The sequence below is a fragment of the Balaenoptera borealis genome (assembly GCF_965194805.1).
Source record: "Balaenoptera borealis genome assembly, chromosome: 10".
Classification (NCBI taxonomy): Eukaryota; Metazoa; Chordata; class Mammalia; order Artiodactyla; family Balaenopteridae; genus Balaenoptera; species Balaenoptera borealis.
The window spans coordinates 39,714,917-39,741,823 of NC_138874.1; positions in this window are offsets into that span (position 1 = coordinate 39,714,917).

A 26,907-nucleotide genomic window follows, 5' to 3' on the forward strand; every position below is an offset into this window, starting at 1 on the left:
AATACATAGGTTTTAAGATTCTTACTAGTCAGATATATTCCTGGGCGGAGAATAGGGGTTGTTGAGTCCAGTTCACTGAGCAAGGAGTAGGTCTTGTCTATTACATATTGGGTTTATGGAACGGTATCTGAGCTAATTTGAAACCCTTGTTTTATGCATCACCCCACCTCACCTTTCCCGTTAAGCAGCCATAGTGTGTTTTCTAAACGTGCGACTCTGTTCTGTTTTGTAATTCAGTTCAAGGGTAGCGGTTTTTACATTCTCTCTGTAAGTGATATCTTATGATAAGTGTTTTTTTCTGTGTGACTTATTTCACTTAGAATCGTCGTACCTAAATCCACTCATCATGCTGCTCCTAGCCTTATGACGTTGATTTCATGGCTGAGTGATATTCCATTGTACATAAGGACCACAACTTCTTTATCCATTCTTCTCTTTCCTGGGATGTTTAAGGTGTAACGAAGTGGAGGTTCTTGTCAACAGAGCAGCCCTAAACTTTGGGGTGCCTGTGTCTTGCTGATTTTTAGTTTTCCCAATTTATACGCCCATGAGTGGAAGTGCCCTATGCTCTCTAAGCTGAGTTTTTTAGATGTTTCAGGACACACCGTACACTTCTCCAGAGTGGCTGTTGGCAATTTACAGCCCGCCCATCAGCGTAGCAAGGCTCCCATTTCTCCATGGCCTGTCCTGCATTTCTGGTTTTGACACTTTATTCAGCATGGCCCTTTTGACCGATGGGAAGCGAGACTTCTTTGTAGCGCTGATTTGCCTTTCCAGGTTGCTTGGTTGGCCAAAAAGGGCGTATGAGTTTTTTCCTGAATATATTCAGGAAAAAACGCATACGCCCTTTTTGGCCAAGGGCATCATTGTCGAGGTTTTGCCGCTTTTCCTGTGCTTTAAAGGCGATTCGAATCTACCTCCTGAAATCGGTTTCCTGCAATTCTGCCTTGCTTTCAAATCCTCTTCGTTGCCTTCCCTCCATATATTTGTGGACGAGAGTTATCATTTCTAACTCTGCAGGTTTGTGAATTGCAGTGCCCCTGAGCTCCATTTTTCAACTCGCTTTCTTGGGAGCTGGCCGCAAAAGCGCAGGATTGCTTCAGGCCCTATTCTGGCTCCGGGCGGCAGGCTGAGCCTGTGGTTAATTCTGCTTCCTGATGGGAAAATAGAGTGACCTGTGCCTGTCCCAACACCTAGAGCTAGTCTCTCATTGGTTCCCCCTCTTCCCGTTCATCCTCAGGACAAATTGCAACGTGTTCGGAACAGGAGGTTAAAGGTGCTGATTCTCCAAGGAGGGAGATTGCTAGTAAAGCGGCTGGAATGGCGAACCGGAGCACAAGGAGATGAGAAATGAGGTGCGTTTTAGAAACCTTTCCCGGTCACACGGTGTACCATCTTCTGGGTTTCTCGTGCATGTTTTCGACGTAGGACGATGCCCTTGAACCTGGAGATTTGGGACCCATGGGATGGGTACCACGCCGTATTACTTTACAGGGTCTGCGTTAGCTCACCCAACCTCACCAAACCTCTCAGCCCCAAGAGTGTCCTCCCTTATGTCTCAATCAGCTGTGGGTCTAGATATGGTCAATCCAGGTGGCATCGCAGCCCCTGAACGAATTTTGTAAGAATTTCTCTCTCTTTCACTGTCTTTGTTTCACGGGTTTTTAAAAGTAATTGATTTTTATAACAGGGTTTAGCTGCTTTGCACTGCTGTGTTTATGCCGCTTTACACCCACTTGACTCACTTACAGAGAGATATCAATACATAGGTTTTAAGATTCTTACTAGTCAGATATATTCCTGGGCGGAGAATAGGGGTTGTTGAGTCCAGTTCACTGAGCAAGGAGTAGGTCTTGTCTATTACATATTGGGTTTATGGAACGGTATCTGAGCTAATTTGAAACCCTTGTTTTATGCATCACCCCACCTCACCTTTCCCGTTAAGCAGCCATAGTGTGTTTTCTAAACGTGCGACTCTGTTCTGTTTTGTAATTCAGTTCAAGGGTAGCGGTTTTTACATTCTCTCTGTAAGTGATATCTTATGATAAGTGTCTTTTTCTGTGTGACTTATTTCACTTAGAATCGTCGTACCTAAATCCACTCATCATGCTGCTCCTAGCCTTATGACGTTGATTTCATGGCTGAGTGATATTCCATTGTACATAAGGACCACAACTTCTTTATCCATTCTTCTCTTTCCTGGGATGTTTAAGGTGTAACGAAGTGGAGGTTCTTGTCAACAGAGCAGCCCTAAACTTTGGGGTGCCTGTGTCTTGCTGATTTTTAGTTTTCCCAATTTATACGCCCATGAGTGGAAGTGCCCTATGCTCTCTAAGCTGAGTTTTTTAGATGTTTCAGGACACACCGTACACTTCTCCAGAGTGGCTGTTGGCAATTTACAGCCCGCCCATCAGCGTAGCAAGGCTCCCATTTCTCCATGGCCTGTCCTGCATTTCTGGTTTTGACACTTTATTCAGCATGGCCCTTTTGACCGATGGGAAGCGAGACTTCTTTGTAGCGCTGATTTGCCTTTCCAGGTTGCTTGGTTGGCCAAAAAGGGCGTATGCGTTTTTTCCTGAATATATTCAGGAAAAAACGCATACGCCCTTTTTGGCCAAGGGCATCATTGTCGAGGTTTTGCCGCTTTTCCTGTGCTTTAAAGGCGATTCGAATCTACCTCCTGAAATCGGTTTCCTGCAATTCTGCCTTGCTTTCAAATCCTCTTCGTTGCCTTCCCTCCATATATTTGTGGACGAGAGTTATCATTTCTAACTCTGCAGGTTTGTGAATTGCAGTGCCCCTGAGCTCCATTTTTCAACTCGCTTTCTTGGGAGCTGGCCGCAAAAGCGCAGGATTGCTTCAGGCCCTATTCTGGCTCCGGGCGGCAGGCTGAGCCTGTGGTTAATTCTGCTTCCTGATGGGAAAATAGAGTGACCTGTGCCTGTCCCAACACCTAGAGCTAGTCTCTCATTGGTTCCCCCTCTTCCCGTTCATCCTCAGGACAAATTGCAACGTGTTCGGAACAGGAGGTTAAAGGTGCTGATTCTCCAAGGAGGGAGATTGCTAGTAAAGCGGCTGGAATGGCGAACCGGAGCACAAGGAGATGAGAAATGAGGTGCGTTTTAGAAACCTTTCCCGGTCACACGGTGTACCATCTTCTGGGTTTCTCGTGCATGTTTTCGACGTAGGACGATGCCCTTGAACCTGGAGATTTGGGACCCATGGGATGGGTACCACGCCGTATTACTTTACAGGGTCTGCGTTAGCTCACCCAACCTCACCAAACCTCTCAGCCCCAAGAGTGTCCTCCCTTATGTCTCAATCAGCTGTGGGTCTAGATATGGTCAATCCAGGTGGCATCGCAGCCCCTGAACGAATTTTGTAAGAATTTCTCTCTCTTTCACTGTCTTTGTTTCACGGGTTTTTAAAAGTAATTGATTTTTATAATAGGGTTTAGCTGCTTTGCACTGCTGTGTTTATGCCGCTTTACACCCACTTGACTCACTTACAGAGAGATATCAATACATAGGTTTTAAGATTCTTACTAGTCAGATATATTCTTGGGCGGTGAATAGGGGGCGTTGAGTCCAGTTCACTGAGCAAGGAGTATGTCTGGTCTATTACATATTGGGTTTATGGAACGGTATCTGAGCTAATTTGAAACCCTTGTTTTATGCATCACCCCACCTCACCTTTCCCGTTAAGCAGCCATAGTGTGTTTTCTAAACGTGCGACTCTGTTCTGTTTTGTAATTCAGTTCAAGGGTAGCGGTTTTTACATTCTCTCTGTAAGTGATATCTTATGATAAGTGTCTTTTTCTGTGTGACTTATTTCACTTAGAATCGTCGTACCTAAATCCACTCATCATGCTGCTCCTAGCCTTATGACGTTGATTTCATGGCTGAGTGATATTCCATTGTACATAAGGACCACAACTTCTTTATCCATTCTTCTCTTTCCTGGGATGTTTAAGGTGTAACGAAGTGGAGGTTCTTGTCAACAGAGCAGCCCTAAACTTTGGGGTGCCTGTGTCTTGCTGATTTTTAGTTTTCCCAATTTATACGCCCATGAGTGGAAGTGCCCTATGCTCTCTAAGCTGAGTTTTTTAGATGTTTCAGGACACACCGTACACTTCTCCAGAGTGGCTGTTGGCAATTTACAGCCCGCCCATCAGCGTAGCAAGGCTCCCATTTCTCCATGGCCTGTCCTGCATTTCTGGTTTTGACACTTTATTCAGCATGGCCCTTTTGACCGATGGGAAGCGAGACTTCTTTGTAGCGCTGATTTGCCTTTCCAGGTTGCTTGGTTGGCCAAAAAGGGCGTATGCGTTTTTTCCTGAATATATTCAGGAAAAAACGCATACGCCCTTTTTGGCCAAGGGCATCATTGTCGAGGTTTTGCCGCTTTTCCTGTGCTTTAAAGGCGATTCGAATCTACCTCCTGAAATCGGTTTCCTGCAATTCTGCCTTGCTTTCAAATCCTCTTCGTTGCCTTCCCTCCATATATTTGTGGACGAGAGTTATCATTTCTAACTCTGCAGGTTTGTGAATTGCAGTGCCCCTGAGCTCCATTTTTCAACTCGCTTTCTTGGGAGCTGGCCGCAAAAGCGCAGGATTGCTTCAGGCCCTATTCTGGCTCCGGGCGGCAGGCTGAGCCTGTGGTTAATTCTGCTTCCTGATGGGAAAATAGAGTGACCTGTGCCTGTCCCAACACCTAGAGCTAGTCTCTCATTGGTTCCCCCTCTTCCCGTTCATCCTCAGGACAAATTGCAACGTGTTCGGAACAGGAGGTTAAAGGTGCTGATTCTCCAAGGAGGGAGATTGCTAGTAAAGCGGCTGGAATGGCGAACCGGAGCACAAGGAGATGAGAAATGAGGTGCGTTTTAGAAACCTTTCCCGGTCACACGGTGTACCATCTTCTGGGTTTCTCGTGCATGTTTTCGACGTAGGACGATGCCCTTGAACCTGGAGATTTGGGACCCATGGGATGGGTACCACGCCGTATTACTTTACAGGGTCTGCGTTAGCTCACCCAACCTCACCAAACCTCTCAGCCCCAAGAGTGTCCTCCCTTATGTCTCAATCAGCTGTGGGTCTAGATATGGTCAATCCAGGTGGCATCGCAGCCCCTGAACGAATTTTGTAAGAATTTCTCTCTCTTTCACTGTCTTTGTTTCACGGGTTTTTAAAAGTAATTGATTTTTATAATAGGGTTTAGCTGCTTTGCACTGCTGTGTTTATGCCGCTTTACACCCACTTGACTCACTTACAGAGAGATATCAATACATAGGTTTTAAGATTCTTACTAGTCAGATATATTCTTGGGCGGTGAATAGGGGGCGTTGAGTCCAGTTCACTGAGCAAGGAGTATGTCTGGTCTATTACATATTGGGTTTATGGAACGGTATCTGAGCTAATTTGAAACCCTTGTTTTATGCATCACCCCACCTCACCTTTCCCGTTAAGCAGCCATAGTGTGTTTTCTAAACGTGCGACTCTGTTCTGTTTTGTAATTCAGTTCAAGGGTAGCGGTTTTTACATTCTCTCTGTAAGTGATATCTTATGATAAGTGTCTTTTTCTGTGTGACTTATTTCACTTAGAATCGTCGTACCTAAATCCACTCATCATGCTGCTCCTAGCCTTATGACGTTGATTTCATGGCTGAGTGATATTCCATTGTACATAAGGACCACAACTTCTTTATCCATTCTTCTCTTTCCTGGGATGTTTAAGGTGTAACGAAGTGGAGGTTCTTGTCAACAGAGCAGCCCTAAACTTTGGGGTGCCTGTGTCTTGCTGATGTTTAGTTTTCCCAATTTATACGCCCATGAGTGGAAGTGCCCTATGCTCTCTAAGCTGAGTTTTTTAGATGTTTCAGGACACACCGTACACTTCTCCAGAGTGGCTGTTGGCAATTTACAGCCCGCCCATCAGCGTAGCAAGGCTCCCATTTCTCCATGGCCTGTCCTGCATTTCTGGTTTTGACACTTTATTCAGCATGGCCCTTTTGACCGATGGGAAGCGAGACTTCTTTGTAGCGCTGATTTGCCTTTCCAGGTTGCTTGGTTGGCCAAAAAGGGCGTATGCGTTTTTTCCTGAATATATTCAGGAAAAAACGCATACGCCCTTTTTGGCCAAGGGCATCATTGTCGAGGTTTTGCCGCTTTTCCTGTGCTTTAAAGGCGATTCGAATCTACCTCCTGAAATCGGTTTCCTGCAATTCTGCCTTGCTTTCAAATCCTCTTCGTTGCCTTCCCTCCATATATTTGTGGACGAGAGTTATCATTTCTAACTCTGCAGGTTTGTGAATTGCAGTGCCCCTGAGCTCCATTTTTCAACTCGCTTTCTTGGGAGCTGGCCGCAAAAGCGCAGGATTGCTTCAGGCCCTATCTGGCTCTGGGCGGCAGGCTGAGCCTGTGGTTAATTCTGCTTCCTGATGGGAAAATAGAGTGACCTGTGCCTGTCCCAACACCTAGAGCTAGTCTCTCATTGGTTCCCCCTCTTCCCGTTCATCCTCAGGACAAATTGCAACGTGTTCGGAACAGGAGGTTAAAGGTGCTGATTCTCCAAGGAGGGAGATTGCTAGTAAAGCGGCTGGAATGGCGAACCGGAGCACAAGGAGATGAGAAATGAGGTGCGTTTTAGAAACCTTTCCCGGTCACACGGTGTACCATCTTCTGGGTTTCTCGTGCATGTTTTCGACGTAGGACGATGCCCTTGAACCTGGAGATTTGGGACCCATGGGATGGGTACCACGCCGTATTACTTTACAGGGTCTGTGTTAGCTCACCCAACCTCACCAAACCTCTCAGCCCCAAGAGTGTCCTCCCTTATGTCTCAATCAGCTGTGGGTCTAGATATGGTCAATCCAGGTGGCATCGCAGCCCCTGAACGAATTTTGTAAGAATTTCTCTCTCTTTCACTGTCTTTGTTTCACGGGTTTTTAAAAGTAATTGATTTTTATAATAGGGTTTAGCTGCTTTGCACTGCTGTGTTTATGCCGCTTTACACCCACTTGACTCACTTACAGAGAGATATCAATACATAGGTTTTAAGATTTTTACTAGTCAGATATATTCTTGGGCAGTGAATAGGGGGCGTTGAGTCCAGTTCACTGAGCAAGGAGTAGCTCTGGTCTATTACATATTGGGTTTATGGAACGGTATCTGAGCTAATTTGAAACCCTTGTTTTATGCATCACCCCACCTCACCTTTCCCGTTAAGCAGCCATAGTGTGTTTTCTAAACGTGCGACTCTGTTCTGTTTTGTAATTCAGTTCAAGGGTAGCGGTTTTTACATTCCCTCTGTAAGTGATATCTTATGATAAGTGTCTTTTTCTGTGTGACTTATTTCACTTAGAATCGTCGTACCTAAATCCACTCATCATGCTGCTCCTAGCCTTATGACGTTGATTTCATGGCTGAGTGATATTCCATTGTACATAAGGACCACAACTTCTTTATCCATTCTTCTCTTTCCTGGGATGTTTAAGGTGTAACGAAGTGGAGGTTCTTGTCAACAGAGCAGCCCTAAACTTTGGGGTGCCTGTGTCTTGCTGATTTTTAGTTTTCCCAATTTATACGCCCATGAGTGGAAGTGCCCTATGCTCTCTAAGCTGAGTTTTTTAGATGTTTCAGGACACACCGTACACTTCTCCAGAGTGGCTGTTGGCAATTTACAGCCCGCCCATCAGCGTAGCAAGGCTCCCATTTCTCCATGGCCTGTCCTGCATTTCTGGTTTTGACACTTTATTCAGCATGGCCCTTTTGACCGATGGGAAGCGAGACTTCTTTGTAGCGCTGATTTGCCTTTCCAGGTTGCTTGGTTGGCCAAAAAGGGCGTATGCGTTTTTTCCTGAATATATTCAGGAAAAAACGCATACGCCCTTTTTGGCCAAGGGCATCATTGTCGAGGTTTTGCCGCTTTTCCTGTGCTTTAAAGGCGATTCGAATCTACCTCCTGAAATCGGTTTCCTGCAATTCTGCCTTGCTTTCAAATCCTCTTCGTTGCCTTCCCTCCATATATTTGTGGACAAGAGTTATCATTTCTAACTCTGCAGGTTTGTGAATTGCAGTGCCCCTGAGCTCCATTTTTCAACTCGCTTTCTTGGGAGCTGGCCGCAAAAGCGCAGGATTGCTTCAGGCCCTATTCTGGCTCCGGGCGGCAGGCTGAGCCTGTGGTTAATTCTGCTTCCTGATGGGAAAATAGAGTGACCTCTGCCTGTCCCAACACCTAGAGCTAGTCTCTCATTGGTTCCCCCTCTTCCCGTTCATCCTCAGGACAAATTGCAACGTGTTCGGAACAGGAGGTTAAAGGTGCTGATTCTCCAAGGAGGGAGATTGCTAGTAAAGCGGCTGGAATGGCGAACCGGAGCACAAGGAGATGAGAAATGAGGTACGTTTTAGAAACCTTTCCCGGTCACACGGTGTGCCATCTTCTGGGTTTCTCGTGCATGTTTTCGACGTAGGACGATGCCCTTGAACCTGGAGATTTGGGACCCATGGGATGGGTACCACGCCGTATTACTTTACAGGGTCTGCGTTAGCTCACCCAACCTCACCAAACCTCTCAGCCCCAAGAGTGTCCTCCCTTATGTCTCAATCAGCTGTGGGTCTAGATATGGTCAATCCAGGTGGCATCGCAGCCCCTGAACGAATTTTGTAAGAATTTCTCTCTCTTTCACTGTCTTTGTTTCACGGGTTTTTAAAAGTAATTGATTTTTATAACAGGGTTTAGCTGCTTTGCACTGCTGTGTTTATGCCGCTTTACACCCACTTGACTCACTTACAGAGAGATATCAATACATAGGTTTTAAGATTCTTACTAGTCAGATATATTCCTGGGCGGAGAATAGGGGTTGTTGAGTCCAGTTCACTGAGCAAGGAGTAGGTCTTGTCTATTACATATTGGGTTTATGGAACGGTATCTGAGCTAATTTGAAACCCTTGTTTTATGCATCACCCCACCTCACCTTTCCCGTTAAGCAGCCATAGTGTGTTTTCTAAACGTGCGACTCTGTTCTGTTTTGTAATTCAGTTCAAGGGTAGCGGTTTTTACATTCTCTCTGTAAGTGATATCTTATGATAAGTGTCTTTTTCTGTGTGACTTATTTCACTTAGAATCGTCGTACCTAAATCCACTCATCATGCTGCTCCTAGCCTTATGACGTTGATTTCATGGCTGAGTGATATTCCATTGTACATAAGGACCACAACTTCTTTATCCATTCTTCTCTTTCCTGGGATGTTTAAGGTGTAACGAAGTGGAGGTTCTTGTCAACAGAGCAGCCCTAAACTTTGGGGTGCCTGTGTCTTGCTGATTTTTAGTTTTCCCAATTTATACGCCCATGAGTGGAAGTGCCCTATGCTCTCTAAGCTGAGTTTTTTAGATGTTTCAGGACACACCGTACACTTCTCCAGAGTGGCTGTTGGCAATTTACAGCCCGCCCATCAGCGTAGCAAGGCTCCCATTTCTCCATGGCCTGTCCTGCATTTCTGGTTTTGACACTTTATTCAGCATGGCCCTTTTGACCGATGGGAAGCGAGACTTCTTTGTAGCGCTGATTTGCCTTTCCAGGTTGCTTGGTTGGCCAAAAAGGGCGTATGCGTTTTTTCCTGAATATATTCAGGAAAAAACGCATACGCCCTTTTTGGCCAAGGGCATCATTGTCGAGGTTTTGCCGCTTTTCCTGTGCTTTAAAGGCGATTCGAATCTACCTCCTGAAATCGGTTTCCTGCAATTCTGCCTTGCTTTCAAATCCTCTTCGTTGCCTTCCCTCCATATATTTGTGGACGAGAGTTATCATTTCTAACTCTGCAGGTTTGTGAATTGCAGTGCCCCTGAGCTCCATTTTTCAACTCGCTTTCTTGGGAGCTGGCCGCAAAAGCGCAGGATTGCTTCAGGCCCTATTCTGGCTCCGGGCGGCAGGCTGAGCCTGTGGTTAATTCTGCTTCCTGATGGGAAAATAGAGTGACCTGTGCCTGTCCCAACACCTAGAGCTAGTCTCTCATTGGTTCCCCCTCTTCCCGTTCATCCTCAGGACAAATTGCAACGTGTTCGGAACAGGAGGTTAAAGGTGCTGATTCTCCAAGGAGGGAGATTGCTAGTAAAGCGGCTGGAATGGCGAACCGGAGCACAAGGAGATGAGAAATGAGGTGCGTTTTAGAAACCTTTCCCGGTCACACGGTGTACCATCTTCTGGGTTTCTCGTGCATGTTTTCGACGTAGGACGATGCCCTTGAACCTGGAGATTTGGGACCCATGGGATGGGTACCACGCCGTATTACTTTACAGGGTCTGCGTTAGCTCACCCAACCTCACCAAACCTCTCAGCCCCAAGAGTGTCCTCCCTTATGTCTCAATCAGCTGTGGGTCTAGATATGGTCAATCCAGGTGGCATCGCAGCCCCTGAACGAATTTTGTAAGAATTTCTCTCTCTTTCACTGTCTTTGTTTCACGGGTTTTTAAAAGTAATTGATTTTTATAACAGGGTTTAGCTGCTTTGCACTGCTGTGTTTATGCCGCTTTACACCCACTTGACTCACTTACAGAGAGATATCAATACATAGGTTTTAAGATTCTTACTAGTCAGATATATTCCTGGGCGGAGAATAGGGGTTGTTGAGTCCAGTTCACTGAGCAAGGAGTAGGTCTTGTCTATTACATATTGGGTTTATGGAACGGTATCTGAGCTAATTTGAAACCCTTGTTTTATGCATCACCCCACCTCACCTTTCCCGTTAAGCAGCCATAGTGTGTTTTCTAAACGTGCGACTCTGTTCTGTTTTGTAATTCAGTTCAAGGGTAGCGGTTTTTACATTCTCTCTGTAAGTGATATCTTATGATAAGTGTCTTTTTCTGTGTGACTTATTTCACTTAGAATCGTCGTACCTAAATCCACTCATCATGCTGCTCCTAGCCTTATGACGTTGATTTCATGGCTGAGTGATATTCCATTGTACATAAGGACCACAACTTCTTTATCCATTCTTCTCTTTCCTGGGATGTTTAAGGTGTAACGAAGTGGAGGTTCTTGTCAACAGAGCAGCCCTAAACTTTGGGGTGCCTGTGTCTTGCTGATGTTTAGTTTTCCCAATTTATACGCCCATGAGTGGAAGTGCCCTATGCTCTCTAAGCTGAGTTTTTTAGATGTTTCAGGACACACCGTACACTTCTCCAGAGTGGCTGTTGGCAATTTACAGCCCGCCCATCAGCGTAGCAAGGCTCCCATTTCTCCATGGCCTGTCCTGCATTTCTGGTTTTGACACTTTATTCAGCATGGCCCTTTTGACCGATGGGAAGCGAGACTTCTTTGTAGCGCTGATTTGCCTTTCCAGGTTGCTTGGTTGGCCAAAAAGGGCGTATGCGTTTTTTCCTGAATATATTCAGGAAAAAACGCATACGCCCTTTTTGGCCAAGGGCATCATTGTCGAGGTTTTGCCGCTTTTCCTGTGCTTTAAAGGCGATTCGAATCTACCTCCTGAAATCGGTTTCCTGCAATTCTGCCTTGCTTTCAAATCCTCTTCGTTGCCTTCCCTCCATATATTTGTGGACGAGAGTTATCATTTCTAACTCTGCAGGTTTGTGAATTGCAGTGCCCCTGAGCTCCATTTTTCAACTCGCTTTCTTGGGAGCTGGCCGCAAAAGCGCAGGATTGCTTCAGGCCCTATTCTGGCTCCGGGCGGCAGGCTGAGCCTGTGGTTAATTCTGCTTCCTGATGGGAAAATAGAGTGACCTGTGCCTGTCCCAACACCTAGAGCTAGTCTCTCATTGGTTCCCCCTCTTCCCGTTCATCCTCAGGACAAATTGCAACATGTTCGGAACAGGAGGTTAAAGGTGCTGATTCTCCAAGGAGGGAGATTGCTAGTAAAGCGGCTGGAATGGCGAACCGGAGCACAAGGAGATGAGAAATGAGGTGCGTTTTAGAAACCTTTCCCGGTCACACGGTGTACCATCTTCTGGGTTTCTCGTGCATGTTTTCGACGTAGGACGATGCCCTTGAACCTGGAGATTTGGGACCCATGGGATGGGTACCACGCCGTATTACTTTACAGGGTCTGCGTTAGCTCACCCAACCTCACCAAACCTCTCAGCCCCAAGAGTGTCCTCCCTTATGTCTCAATCAGCTGTGGGTCTAGATATGGTCAATCCAGGTGGCATCGCAGCCCCTGAACGAATTTTGTAAGAATTTCTCTCTCTTTCACTGTCTTTGTTTCACGGGTTTTTAAAAGTAATTGATTTTTATAATAGGGTTTAGCTGCTTTGCACTGCTGTGTTTATGCCGCTTTACACCCACTTGACTCACTTACAGAGAGATATCAATACATAGGTTTTAAGATTCTTACTAGTCAGATATATTCTTGGGCGGTGAATAGGGGGCGTTGAGTCCAGTTCACTGAGCAAGGAGTATGTCTGGTCTATTACATATTGGGTTTATGGAACGGTATCTGAGCTAATTTGAAACCCTTGTTTTATGCATCACCCCACCTCACCTTTCCCGTTAAGCAGCCATAGTGTGTTTTCTAAACGTGCGACTCTGTTCTGTTTTGTAATTCAGTTCAAAGGTAGCGGTTTTTACATTCTCTCTGTAAGTGATATCTTATGATAAGTGTCTTTTTCTGTGTGACTTATTTCACTTAGAATCGTCGTACCTAAATCCACTCATCATGCTGCTCCTAGCCTTATGACGTTGATTTCATGGCTGAGTGATATTCCATTGTACATAAGGACCACAACTTCTTTATCCATTCTTCTCTTTCCTGGGATGTTTAAGGTGTAACGAAGTGGAGGTTCTTGTCAACAGAGCAGCCCTAAACTTTGGGGTGCCTGTGTCTTGCTGATTTTTAGTTTTCCCAATTTATACGCCCATGAGTGGAAGTGCCCTATGCTCTCTAAGCTGAGTTTTTTAGATGTTTCAGGACACACCGTACACTTCTCCAGAGTGGCTGTTGGCAATTTACAGCCCGCCCATCAGCGTAGCAAGGCTCCCATTTCTCCATGGCCTGTCCTGCATTTCTGGTTTTGACACTTTATTCAGCATGGCCCTTTTGACCGATGGGAAGCGAGACTTCTTTGTAGCGCTGATTTGCCTTTCCAGGTTGCTTGGTTGGCCAAAAAGGGCGTATGCGTTTTTTCCTGAATATATTCAGGAAAAAACGCATACGCCCTTTTTGGCCAAGGGCATCATTGTCGAGGTTTTGCCGCTTTTCCTGTGCTTTAAAGGCGATTCGAATCTACCTCCTGAAATCGGTTTCCTGCAATTCTGCCTTGCTTTCAAATCCTCTTCGTTGCCTTCCCTCCATATATTTGTGGACGAGAGTTATCATTTCTAACTCTGCAGGTTTGTGAATTGCAGTGCCCCTGAGCTCCATTTTTCAACTCGCTTTCTTGGGAGCTGGCCGCAAAAGCGCAGGATTGCTTCAGGCCCTATCTGGCTCTGGGCGGCAGGCTGAGCCTGTGGTTAATTCTGCTTCCTGATGGGAAAATAGAGTGACCTGTGCCTGTCCCAACACCTAGAGCTAGTCTCTCATTGGTTCCCCCTCTTCCCGTTCATCCTCAGGACAAATTGCAACGTGTTCGGAACAGGAGGTTAAAGGTGCTGATTCTCCAAGGAGGGAGATTGCTAGTAAAGCGGCTGGAATGGCGAACCGGAGCACAAGGAGATGAGAAATGAGGTGCGTTTTAGAAACCTTTCCCGGTCACACGGTGTACCATCTTCTGGGTTTCTCGTGCATGTTTTCGACGTAGGACGATGCCCTTGAACCTGGAGATTTGGGACCCATGGGATGGGTACCACGCCGTATTACTTTACAGGGTCTGTGTTAGCTCACCCAACCTCACCAAACCTCTCAGCCCCAAGATTGTCCTCCCTTATGTCTCAATCAGCTGTGGGTCTAGATATGGTCAATCCAGGTGGCATCGCAGCCCCTGAACGAATTTTGTAAGAATTTCTCTCTCTTTCACTGTCTTTGTTTCACGGGTTTTTAAAAGTAATTGATTTTTATAATAGGGTTTAGCTGCTTTGCACTGCTGTGTTTATGCCGCTTTACACCCACTTGACTCACTTACAGAGAGATATCAATACATAGGTTTTAAGATTTTTACTAGTCAGATATATTCTTGGGCAGTGAATAGGGGGCGTTGAGTCCAGTTCACTGAGCAAGGAGTAGCTCTGGTCTATTACATATTGGGTTTATGGAACGGTATCTGAGCTAATTTGAAACCCTTGTTTTATGCATCACCCCACCTCACCTTTCCCGTTAAGCAGCCATAGTGTGTTTTCTAAACGTGCGACTCTGTTCTGTTTTGTAATTCAGTTCAAGGGTAGCGGTTTTTACATTCCCTCTGTAAGTGATATCTTATGATAAGTGTCTTTTTCTGTGTGACTTATTTCACTTAGAATCGTCGTACCTAAATCCACTCATCATGCTGCTCCTAGCCTTATGACGTTGATTTCATGGCTGAGTGATATTCCATTGTACATAAGGACCACAACTTCTTTATCCATTCTTCTCTTTCCTGGGATGTTTAAGGTGTAACGAAGTGGAGGTTCTTGTCAACAGAGCAGCCCTAAACTTTGGGGTGCCTGTGTCTTGCTGATTTTTAGTTTTCCCAATTTATACGCCCATGAGTGGAAGTGCCCTATGCTCTCTAAGCTGAGTTTTTTAGATGTTTCAGGACACACCGTACACTTCTCCAGAGTGGCTGTTGGCAATTTACAGCCCGCCCATCAGCGTAGCAAGGCTCCCATTTCTCCATGGCCTGTCCTGCATTTCTGGTTTTGACACTTTATTCAGCATGGCCCTTTTGACCGATGGGAAGCGAGACTTCTTTGTAGCGCTGATTTGCCTTTCCAGGTTGCTTGGTTGGCCAAAAAGGGCGTATGCGTTTTTTCCTGAATATATTCAGGAAAAAACGCATACGCCCTTTTTGGCCAAGGGCATCATTGTCGAGGTTTTGCCGCTTTTCCTGTGCTTTAAAGGCGATTCGAATCTACCTCCTGAAATCGGTTTCCTGCAATTCTGCCTTGCTTTCAAATCCTCTTCGTTGCCTTCCCTCCATATATTTGTGGACGAGAGTTATCATTTCTAACTCTGCAGGTTTGTGAATTGCAGTGCCCCTGAGCTCCATTTTTCAACTCGCTTTCTTGGGAGCTGGCCGCAAAAGCGCAGGATTGCTTCAGGCCCTATTCTGGCTCCGGGCGGCAGGCTGAGCCTGTGGTTAATTCTGCTTCCTGATGGGAAAATAGAGTGACCTCTGCCTGTCCCAACACCTAGAGCTAGTCTCTCATTGGTTCCCCCTCTTCCCGTTCATCCTCAGGACAAATTGCAACGTGTTCGGGACAGGAGGTTAAAGGTGCTGATTCTCCAAGGAGGGAGATTGCTAGTAAAGCGGCTGGAATGGCGAACCGGAGCACAAGGAGATGAGAAATGAGGTGCGTTTTAGAAACCTTTCCCGGTCACACGGTGTACCATCTTCTGGGTTTCTCGTGCATGTTTTCGACGTAGGACGATGCCCTTGAACCTGGAGATTTGGGACCCATGGGATGGGTACCACGCCGTATTACTTTACAGGGTCTGCGTTAGCTCACCCAACCTCACCAAACCTCTCAGCCCCAAGAGTGTCCTCCCTTATGTCTCAATCAGCTGTGGGTCTAGATATGGTCAATCCAGGTGGCATCGCAGCCCCTGAACGAATTTTGTAAGAATTTCTCTCTCTTTCACTGTCTTTGTTTCACGGGTTTTTAAAAGTAATTGATTTTTATAATAGGGTTTAGCTGCTTTGCACTGCTGTGTTTATGCCGCTTTACACCCACTTGACTCACTTACAGAGAGATATCAATACATAGGTTTTAAGATTCTTACTAGTCAGATATATTCTTGGGCGGTGAATAGGGGGCGTTGAGTCCAGTTCACTGAGCAAGGAGTAGGTCTGGTCTATTACATATTGGGTTTATGGAACGGTATCTGAGCTAATTTGAAACCCTTGTTTTATGCATCACCCCACCTCACCTTTCCCGTTAAGCAGCCATAGTGTGTTTTCTAAACGTGCGACTCTGTTCTGTTTTGTAATTCAGTTCAAAGGTAGCGGTTTTTACATTCTCTCTGTAAGTGATATCTTATGATAAGTGTCTTTTTCTGTGTGACTTATTTCACTTAGAATCGTCGTACCTAAATCCACTCATCATGCTGCTCCTAGCCTTATGACATTGATTTCATGGCTGAGTGATATTCCATTGTACATAAGGACCACAACTTCTTTATCCATTCTTCTCTTTCCTGGGATGTTTAAGGTGTAACGAAGTGGAGGTTCTTGTCAACAGAGCAGCCCTAAACTTTGGGGTGCCTGTGTCTTGCTGATTTTTAGTTTTCCCAATTTATACGCCCATGAGTGGAAGTGCCCTATGCTCTCTAAGCTGAGTTTTTTAGATGTTTCAGGACACACCGTACACTTCTCCAGAGTGGCTGTTGGCAATTTACAGCCCGCCCATCAGCGTAGCAAGGCTCCCATTTCTCCATGGCCTGTCCTGCATTTCTGGTTTTGACACTTTATTCAGCATGGCCCTTTTGACCGATGGGAAGCGAGACTTCTTTGTAGCGCTGATTTGCCTTTCCAGGTTGCTTGGTTGGCCAAAAAGGGCGTATGCGTTTTTTCCTGAATATATTCAGGAAAAAACGCATACGCCCTTTTTGGCCAAGGGCATCATTGTCGAGGTTTTGCCGCTTTTCCTGTGCTTTAAAGGCGATTCGAATCTACCTCCTGAAATCGGTTTCCTGCAATTCTGCCTTGCTTTCAAATCCTCTTCGTTGCCTTCCCTCCATATATTTGTGGACGAGAGTTATCATTTCTAACTCTGCAGGTTTGTGAATTGCAGTGCCCCTGAGCTCCATTTTTCAACTCGCTTTCTTGGGAGCTGGCCGCAAAAGCGCAGGATTGCTTCAGGCCCTATCTGGCTCTGGGCGGCAGGCTGAGCCTGTGGTTAATTCTGCTTCCTGATGGGAAAATAGAGTGACCTGTGCCTGTCCCAACACCTAGAGCTAGTCTCTCATTGGTTCCCCCTCTTCCCGTTCATCCTCAGGACAAATTGCAACGTGTTCGGAACAGGAGGTTAAAGGTGCTGATTCTCCAAGGAGGGAGATTGCTAGTAAAGCGGCTGGAATGGCGAACCGGAGCACAAGGAGATGAGAAATGAGGTGCGTTTTAGAAACCTTTCCCGGTCACACGGTGTACCATCTTCTGGGTTTCTCGTGCATGTTTTCGACGTAGGACGATGCCCTTGAACCTGGAGATTTGGGACCCATGGGATGGGTACCACGCCGTATTACTTTACAGGGTCTGTGTTAGCTCACCCAACCTCACCAAACCTCTCAGCCCCAAGAGTGTCCTCCCTTATGTCTCAATCAGCTGTGGGTCTAGATATGGTCAATCCAGGTGGCATCGCAGCCCCTGAACGAATTTTGTAAGAATTTCTCTCTCTTTCACTGTCTTTGTTTCACGGGTTTTTAAAAGTAATTGATTTTTATAATAGGGTTTAGCTGCTTTGCACTGCTGTGTTTATGCCGCTTTACACCCACTTGACTCACTTACAGAGAGATATCAATACATAGGTTTTAAGATTTTTACTAGTCAGATATATTCTTGGGCAGTGAATAGGGGGCGTTGAGTCCAGTTCACTGAGCAAGGAGTAGCTCTGGTCTATTACATATTGGGTTTATGGAACGGTATCTGAGCTAATTTGAAACCCTTGTTTTATGCATCACCCCACCTCACCTTTCCCGTTAAGCAGCCATAGTGTGTTTTCTAAACGTGCGACTCTGTTCTGTTTTGTAATTCAGTTCAAGGGTAGCGGTTTTTACATTCCCTCTGTAAGTGATATCTTATGATAAGTGTCTTTTTCTGTGTGACTTATTTCACTTAGAATCGTCGTACCTAAATCCACTCATCATGCTGCTCCTAGCCTTATGACGTTGATTTCATGGCTGAGTGATATTCCATTGTACATAAGGACCACAACTTCTTTATCCATTCTTCTCTTTCCTGGGATGTTTAAGGTGTAACGAAGTGGAGGTTCTTGTCAACAGAGCAGCCCTAAACTTTGGGGTGCCTGTGTCTTGCTGATTTTTAGTTTTCCCAATTTATACGCCCATGAGTGGAAGTGCCCTATGCTCTCTAAGCTGAGTTTTTTAGATGTTTCAGGACACACCGTACACTTCTCCAGAGTGGCTGTTGGCAATTTACAGCCCGCCCATCAGCGTAGCAAGGCTCCCATTTCTCCATGGCCTGTCCTGCATTTCTGGTTTTGACACTTTATTCAGCATGGCCCTTTTGACCGATGGGAAGCGAGACTTCTTTGTAGCGCTGATTTGCCTTTCCAGGTTGCTTGGTTGGCCAAAAAGGGCGTATGCGTTTTTTCCTGAATATATTCAGGAAAAAACGCATACGCCCTTTTTGGCCAAGGGCATCATTGTCGAGGTTTTGCCGCTTTTCCTGTGCTTTAAAGGCGATTCGAATCTACCTCCTGAAATCGGTTTCCTGCAATTCTGCCTTGCTTTCAAATCCTCTTCGTTGCCTTCCCTCCATATATTTGTGGACAAGAGTTATCATTTCTAACTCTGCAGGTTTGTGAATTGCAGTGCCCCTGAGCTCCATTTTTCAACTCGCTTTCTTGGGAGCTGGCCGCAAAAGCGCAGGATTGCTTCAGGCCCTATTCTGGCTCCGGGCGGCAGGCTGAGCCTGTGGTTAATTCTGCTTCCTGATGGGAAAATAGAGTGACCTCTGCCTGTCCCAACACCTAGAGCTAGTCTCTCATTGGTTCCCCCTCTTCCCGTTCATCCTCAGGACAAATTGCAACGTGTTCGGAACAGGAGGTTAAAGGTGCTGATTCTCCAAGGAGGGAGATTGCTAGTAAAGCGGCTGGAATGGCGAACCGGAGCACAAGGAGATGAGAAATGAGGTACGTTTTAGAAACCTTTCCCGGTCACACGGTGTGCCATCTTCTGGGTTTCTCGTGCATGTTTTCGACGTAGGACGATGCCCTTGAACCTGGAGATTTGGGACCCATGGGATGGGTACCACGCCGTATTACTTTACAGGGTCTGCGTTAGCTCACCCAACCTCACCAAACCTCTCAGCCCCAAGAGTGTCCTCCCTTATGTCTCAATCAGCTGTGGGTCTAGATATGGTCAATCCAGGTGGCATCGCAGCCCCTGAACGAATTTTGTAAGAATTTCTCTCTCTTTCACTGTCTTTGTTTCACGGGTTTTTAAAAGTAATTGATTTTTATAACAGGGTTTAGCTGCTTTGCACTGCTGTGTTTATGCCGCTTTACACCCACTTGACTCACTTACAGAGAGATATCAATACATAGGTTTTAAGATTCTTACTAGTCAGATATATTCCTGGGCGGAGAATAGGGGTTGTTGAGTCCAGTTCACTGAGCAAGGAGTAGGTCTTGTCTATTACATATTGGGTTTATGGAACGGTATCTGAGCTAATTTGAAACCCTTGTTTTATGCATCACCCCACCTCACCTTTCCCGTTAAGCAGCCATAGTGTGTTTTCTAAACGTGCGACTCTGTTCTGTTTTGTAATTCAGTTCAAGGGTAGCGGTTTTTACATTCTCTCTGTAAGTGATATCTTATGATAAGTGTCTTTTTCTGTGTGACTTATTTCACTTAGAATCGTCGTACCTAAATCCACTCATCATGCTGCTCCTAGCCTTATGACGTTGATTTCATGGCTGAGTGATATTCCATTGTACATAAGGACCACAACTTCTTTATCCATTCTTCTCTTTCCTGGGATGTTTAAGGTGTAACGAAGTGGAGGTTCTTGTCAACAGAGCAGCCCTAAACTTTGGGGTGCCTGTGTCTTGCTGATTTTTAGTTTTCCCAATTTATACGCCCATGAGTGGAAGTGCCCTATGCTCTCTAAGCTGAGTTTTTTAGATGTTTCAGGACACACCGTACACTTCTCCAGAGTGGCTGTTGGCAATTTACAGCCCGCCCATCAGCGTAGCAAGGCTCCCATTTCTCCATGGCCTGTCCTGCATTTCTGGTTTTGACACTTTATTCAGCATGGCCCTTTTGACCGATGGGAAGCGAGACTTCTTTGTAGCGCTGATTTGCCTTTCCAGGTTGCTTGGTTGGCCAAAAAGGGCGTATGCGTTTTTTCCTGAATATATTCAGGAAAAAACGCATACGCCCTTTTTGGCCAAGGGCATCATTGTCGAGGTTTTGCCGCTTTTCCTGTGCTTTAAAGGCGATTCGAATCTACCTCCTGAAATCGGTTTCCTGCAATTCTGCCTTGCTTTCAAATCCTCTTCGTTGCCTTCCCTCCATATATTTGTGGACGAGAGTTATCATTTCTAACTCTGCAGGTTTGTGAATTGCAGTGCCCCTGAGCTCCATTTTTCAACTCGCTTTCTTGGGAGCTGGCCGCAAAAGCGCAGGATTGCTTCAGGCCCTATTCTGGCTCCGGGCGGCAGGCTGAGCCTGTGGTTAATTCTGCTTCCTGATGGGAAAATAGAGTGACCTGTGCCTGTCCCAACACCTAGAGCTAGTCTCTCATTGGTTCCCCCTCTTCCCGTTCATCCTCAGGACAAATTGCAACGTGTTCGGAACAGGAGGTTAAAGGTGCTGATTCTCCAAGGAGGGAGATTGCTAGTAAAGCGGCTGGAATGGCGAACCGGAGCACAAGGAGATGAGAAATGAGGTGCGTTTTAGAAACCTTTCCCGGTCACACGGTGTACCATCTTCTGGGTTTCTCGTGCATGTTTTCGACGTAGGACGATGCCCTTGAACCTGGAGATTTGGGACCCATGGGATGGGTACCACGCCGTATTACTTTACAGGGTCTGCGTTAGCTCACCCAACCTCACCAAACCTCTCAGCCCCAAGAGTGTCCTCCCTTATGTCTCAATCAGCTGTGGGTCTAGATATGGTCAATCCAGGTGGCATCGCAGCCCCTGAACGAATTTTGTAAGAATTTCTCTCTCTTTCACTGTCTTTGTTTCACGGGTTTTTAAAAGTAATTGATTTTTATAACAGGGTTTAGCTGCTTTGCACTGCTGTGTTTATGCCGCTTTACACCCACTTGACTCACTTACAGAGAGATATCAATACATAGGTTTTAAGATTCTTACTAGTCAGATATATTCCTGGGCGGAGAATAGGGGTTGTTGAGTCCAGTTCACTGAGCAAGGAGTAGGTCTTGTCTATTACATATTGGGTTTATGGAACGGTATCTGAGCTAATTTGAAACCCTTGTTTTATGCATCACCCCACCTCACCTTTCCCGTTAAGCAGCCATAGTGTGTTTTCTAAACGTGCGACTCTGTTCTGTTTTGTAATTCAGTTCAAGGGTAGCGGTTTTTACATTCTCTCTGTAAGTGATATCTTATGATAAGTGTCTTTTTCTGTGTGACTTATTTCACTTAGAATCGTCGTACCTAAATCCACTCATCATGCTGCTCCTAGCCTTATGACGTTGATTTCATGGCTGAGTGATATTCCATTGTACATAAGGACCACAACTTCTTTATCCATTCTTCTCTTTCCTGGGATGTTTAAGGTGTAACGAAGTGGAGGTTCTTGTCAACAGAGCAGCCCTAAACTTTGGGGTGCCTGTGTCTTGCTGATGTTTAGTTTTCCCAATTTATACGCCCATGAGTGGAAGTGCCCTATGCTCTCTAAGCTGAGTTTTTTAGATGTTTCAGGACACACCGTACACTTCTCCAGAGTGGCTGTTGGCAATTTACAGCCCGCCCATCAGCGTAGCAAGGCTCCCATTTCTCCATGGCCTGTCCTGCATTTCTGGTTTTGACACTTTATTCAGCATGGCCCTTTTGACCGATGGGAAGCGAGACTTCTTTGTAGCGCTGATTTGCCTTTCCAGGTTGCTTGGTTGGCCAAAAAGGGCGTATGCGTTTTTTCCTGAATATATTCAGGAAAAAACGCATACGCCCTTTTTGGCCAAGGGCATCATTGTCGAGGTTTTGCCGCTTTTCCTGTGCTTTAAAGGCGATTCGAATCTACCTCCTGAAATCGGTTTCCTGCAATTCTGCCTTGCTTTCAAATCCTCTTCGTTGCCTTCCCTCCATATATTTGTGGACGAGAGTTATCATTTCTAACTCTGCAGGTTTGTGAATTGCAGTGCCCCTGAGCTCCATTTTTCAACTCGCTTTCTTGGGAGCTGGCCGCAAAAGCGCAGGATTGCTTCAGGCCCTATTCTGGCTCCGGGCGGCAGGCTGAGCCTGTGGTTAATTCTGCTTCCTGATGGGAAAATAGAGTGACCTGTGCCTGTCCCAACACCTAGAGCTAGTCTCTCATTGGTTCCCCCTCTTCCCGTTCATCCTCAGGACAAATTGCAACATGTTCGGAACAGGAGGTTAAAGGTGCTGATTCTCCAAGGAGGGAGATTGCTAGTAAAGCGGCTGGAATGGCGAACCGGAGCACAAGGAGATGAGAAATGAGGTGCGTTTTAGAAACCTTTCCCGGTCACACGGTGTACCATCTTCTGGGTTTCTCGTGCATGTTTTCGACGTAGGACGATGCCCTTGAACCTGGAGATTTGGGACCCATGGGATGGGTACCACGCCGTATTACTTTACAGGGTCTGCGTTAGCTCACCCAACCTCACCAAACCTCTCAGCCCCAAGAGTGTCCTCCCTTATGTCTCAATCAGCTGTGGGTCTAGATATGGTCAATCCAGGTGGCATCGCAGCCCCTGAACGAATTTTGTAAGAATTTCTCTCTCTTTCACTGTCTTTGTTTCACGGGTTTTTAAAAGTAATTGATTTTTATAATAGGGTTTAGCTGCTTTGCACTGCTGTGTTTATGCCGCTTTACACCCACTTGACTCACTTACAGAGAGATATCAATACATAGGTTTTAAGATTCTTACTAGTCAGATATATTCTTGGGCGGTGAATAGGGGGCGTTGAGTCCAGTTCACTGAGCAAGGAGTATGTCTGGTCTATTACATATTGGGTTTATGGAACGGTATCTGAGCTAATTTGAAACCCTTGTTTTATGCATCACCCCACCTCACCTTTCCCGTTAAGCAGCCATAGTGTGTTTTCTAAACGTGCGACTCTGTTCTGTTTTGTAATTCAGTTCAAAGGTAGCGGTTTTTACATTCTCTCTGTAAGTGATATCTTATGATAAGTGTCTTTTTCTGTGTGACTTATTTCACTTAGAATCGTCGTACCTAAATCCACTCATCATGCTGCTCCTAGCCTTATGACGTTGATTTCATGGCTGAGTGATATTCCATTGTACATAAGGACCACAACTTCTTTATCCATTCTTCTCTTTCCTGGGATGTTTAAGGTGTAACGAAGTGGAGGTTCTTGTCAACAGAGCAGCCCTAAACTTTGGGGTGCCTGTGTCTTGCTGATTTTTAGTTTTCCCAATTTATACGCCCATGAGTGGAAGTGCCCTATGCTCTCTAAGCTGAGTTTTTTAGATGTTTCAGGACACACCGTACACTTCTCCAGAGTGGCTGTTGGCAATTTACAGCCCGCCCATCAGCGTAGCAAGGCTCCCATTTCTCCATGGCCTGTCCTGCATTTCTGGTTTTGACACTTTATTCAGCATGGCCCTTTTGACCGATGGGAAGCGAGACTTCTTTGTAGCGCTGATTTGCCTTTCCAGGTTGCTTGGTTGGCCAAAAAGGGCGTATGCGTTTTTTCCTGAATATATTCAGGAAAAAACGCATACGCCCTTTTTGGCCAAGGGCATCATTGTCGAGGTTTTGCCGCTTTTCCTGTGCTTTAAAGGCGATTCGAATCTACCTCCTGAAATCGGTTTCCTGCAATTCTGCCTTGCTTTCAAATCCTCTTCGTTGCCTTCCCTCCATATATTTGTGGACGAGAGTTATCATTTCTAACTCTGCAGGTTTGTGAATTGCAGTGCCCCTGAGCTCCATTTTTCAACTCGCTTTCTTGGGAGCTGGCCGCAAAAGCGCAGGATTGCTTCAGGCCCTATCTGGCTCTGGGCGGCAGGCTGAGCCTGTGGTTAATTCTGCTTCCTGATGGGAAAATAGAGTGACCTGTGCCTGTCCCAACACCTAGAGCTAGTCTCTCATTGGTTCCCCCTCTTCCCGTTCATCCTCAGGACAAATTGCAACGTGTTCGGAACAGGAGGTTAAAGGTGCTGATTCTCCAAGGAGGGAGATTGCTAGTAAAGCGGCTGGAATGGCGAACCGGAGCACAAGGAGATGAGAAATGAGGTGCGTTTTAGAAACCTTTCCCGGTCACACGGTGTACCATCTTCTGGGTTTCTCGTGCATGTTTTCGACGTAGGACGATGCCCTTGAACCTGGAGATTTGGGACCCATGGGATGGGTACCACGCCGTATTACTTTACAGGGTCTGTGTTAGCTCACCCAACCTCACCAAACCTCTCAGCCCCAAGATTGTCCTCCCTTATGTCTCAATCAGCTGTGGGTCTAGATATGGTCAATCCAGGTGGCATCGCAGCCCCTGAACGAATTTTGTAAGAATTTCTCTCTCTTTCACTGTCTTTGTTTCACGGGTTTTTAAAAGTAATTGATTTTTATAATAGGGTTTAGCTGCTTTGCACTGCTGTGTTTATGCCGCTTTACACCCACTTGACTCACTTACAGAGAGATATCAATACATAGGTTTTAAGATTTTTACTAGTCAGATATATTCTTGGGCAGTGAATAGGGGGCGTTGAGTCCAGTTCACTGAGCAAGGAGTAGCTCTGGTCTATTACATATTGGGTTTATGGAACGGTATCTGAGCTAATTTGAAACCCTTGTTTTATGCATCACCCCACCTCACCTTTCCCGTTAAGCAGCCATAGTGTGTTTTCTAAACGTGCGACTCTGTTCTGTTTTGTAATTCAGTTCAAGGGTAGCGGTTTTTACATTCCCTCTGTAAGTGATATCTTATGATAAGTGTCTTTTTCTGTGTGACTTATTTCACTTAGAATCGTCGTACCTAAATCCACTCATCATGCTGCTCCTAGCCTTATGACGTTGATTTCATGGCTGAGTGATATTCCATTGTACATAAGGACCACAACTTCTTTATCCATTCTTCTCTTTCCTGGGATGTTTAAGGTGTAACGAAGTGGAGGTTCTTGTCAACAGAGCAGCCCTAAACTTTGGGGTGCCTGTGTCTTGCTGATTTTTAGTTTTCCCAATTTATACGCCCATGAGTGGAAGTGCCCTATGCTCTCTAAGCTGAGTTTTTTAGATGTTTCAGGACACACCGTACACTTCTCCAGAGTGGCTGTTGGCAATTTACAGCCCGCCCATCAGCGTAGCAAGGCTCCCATTTCTCCATGGCCTGTCCTGCATTTCTGGTTTTGACACTTTATTCAGCATGGCCCTTTTGACCGATGGGAAGCGAGACTTCTTTGTAGCGCTGATTTGCCTTTCCAGGTTGCTTGGTTGGCCAAAAAGGGCGTATGCGTTTTTTCCTGAATATATTCAGGAAAAAACGCATACGCCCTTTTTGGCCAAGGGCATCATTGTCGAGGTTTTGCCGCTTTTCCTGTGCTTTAAAGGCGATTCGAATCTACCTCCTGAAATCGGTTTCCTGCAATTCTGCCTTGCTTTCAAATCCTCTTCGTTGCCTTCCCTCCATATATTTGTGGACGAGAGTTATCATTTCTAACTCTGCAGGTTTGTGAATTGCAGTGCCCCTGAGCTCCATTTTTCAACTCGCTTTCTTGGGAGCTGGCCGCAAAAGCGCAGGATTGCTTCAGGCCCTATTCTGGCTCCGGGCGGCAGGCTGAGCCTGTGGTTAATTCTGCTTCCTGATGGGAAAATAGAGTGACCTCTGCCTGTCCCAACACCTAGAGCTAGTCTCTCATTGGTTCCCCCTCTTCCCGTTCATCCTCAGGACAAATTGCAACGTGTTCGGGACAGGAGGTTAAAGGTGCTGATTCTCCAAGGAGGGAGATTGCTAGTAAAGCGGCTGGAATGGCGAACCGGAGCACAAGGAGATGAGAAATGAGGTGCGTTTTAGAAACCTTTCCCGGTCACACGGTGTACCATCTTCTGGGTTTCTCGTGCATGTTTTCGACGTAGGACGATGCCCTTGAACCTGGAGATTTGGGACCCATGGGATGGGTACCACGCCGTATTACTTTACAGGGTCTGCGTTAGCTCACCCAACCTCACCAAACCTCTCAGCCCCAAGAGTGTCCTCCCTTATGTCTCAATCAGCTGTGGGTCTAGATATGGTCAATCCAGGTGGCATCGCAGCCCCTGAACGAATTTTGTAAGAATTTCTCTCTCTTTCACTGTCTTTGTTTCACGGGTTTTTAAAAGTAATTGATTTTTATAATAGGGTTTAGCTGCTTTGCACTGCTGTGTTTATGCCGCTTTACACCCACTTGACTCACTTACAGAGAGATATCAATACATAGGTTTTAAGATTCTTACTAGTCAGATATATTCTTGGGCGGTGAATAGGGGGCGTTGAGTCCAGTTCACTGAGCAAGGAGTAGGTCTGGTCTATTACATATTGGGTTTATGGAACGGTATCTGAGCTAATTTGAAACCCTTGTTTTATGCATCACCCCACCTCACCTTTCCCGTTAAGCAGCCATAGTGTGTTTTCTAAACGTGCGACTCTGTTCTGTTTTGTAATTCAGTTCAAAGGTAGCGGTTTTTACATTCTCTCTGTAAGTGATATCTTATGATAAGTGTCTTTTTCTGTGTGACTTATTTCACTTAGAATCGTCGTACCTAAATCCACTCATCATGCTGCTCCTAGCCTTATGACATTGATTTCATGGCTGAGTGATATTCCATTGTACATAAGGACCACAACTTCTTTATCCATTCTTCTCTTTCCTGGGATGTTTAAGGTGTAACGAAGTGGAGGTTCTTGTCAACAGAGCAGCCCTAAACTTTGGGGTGCCTGTG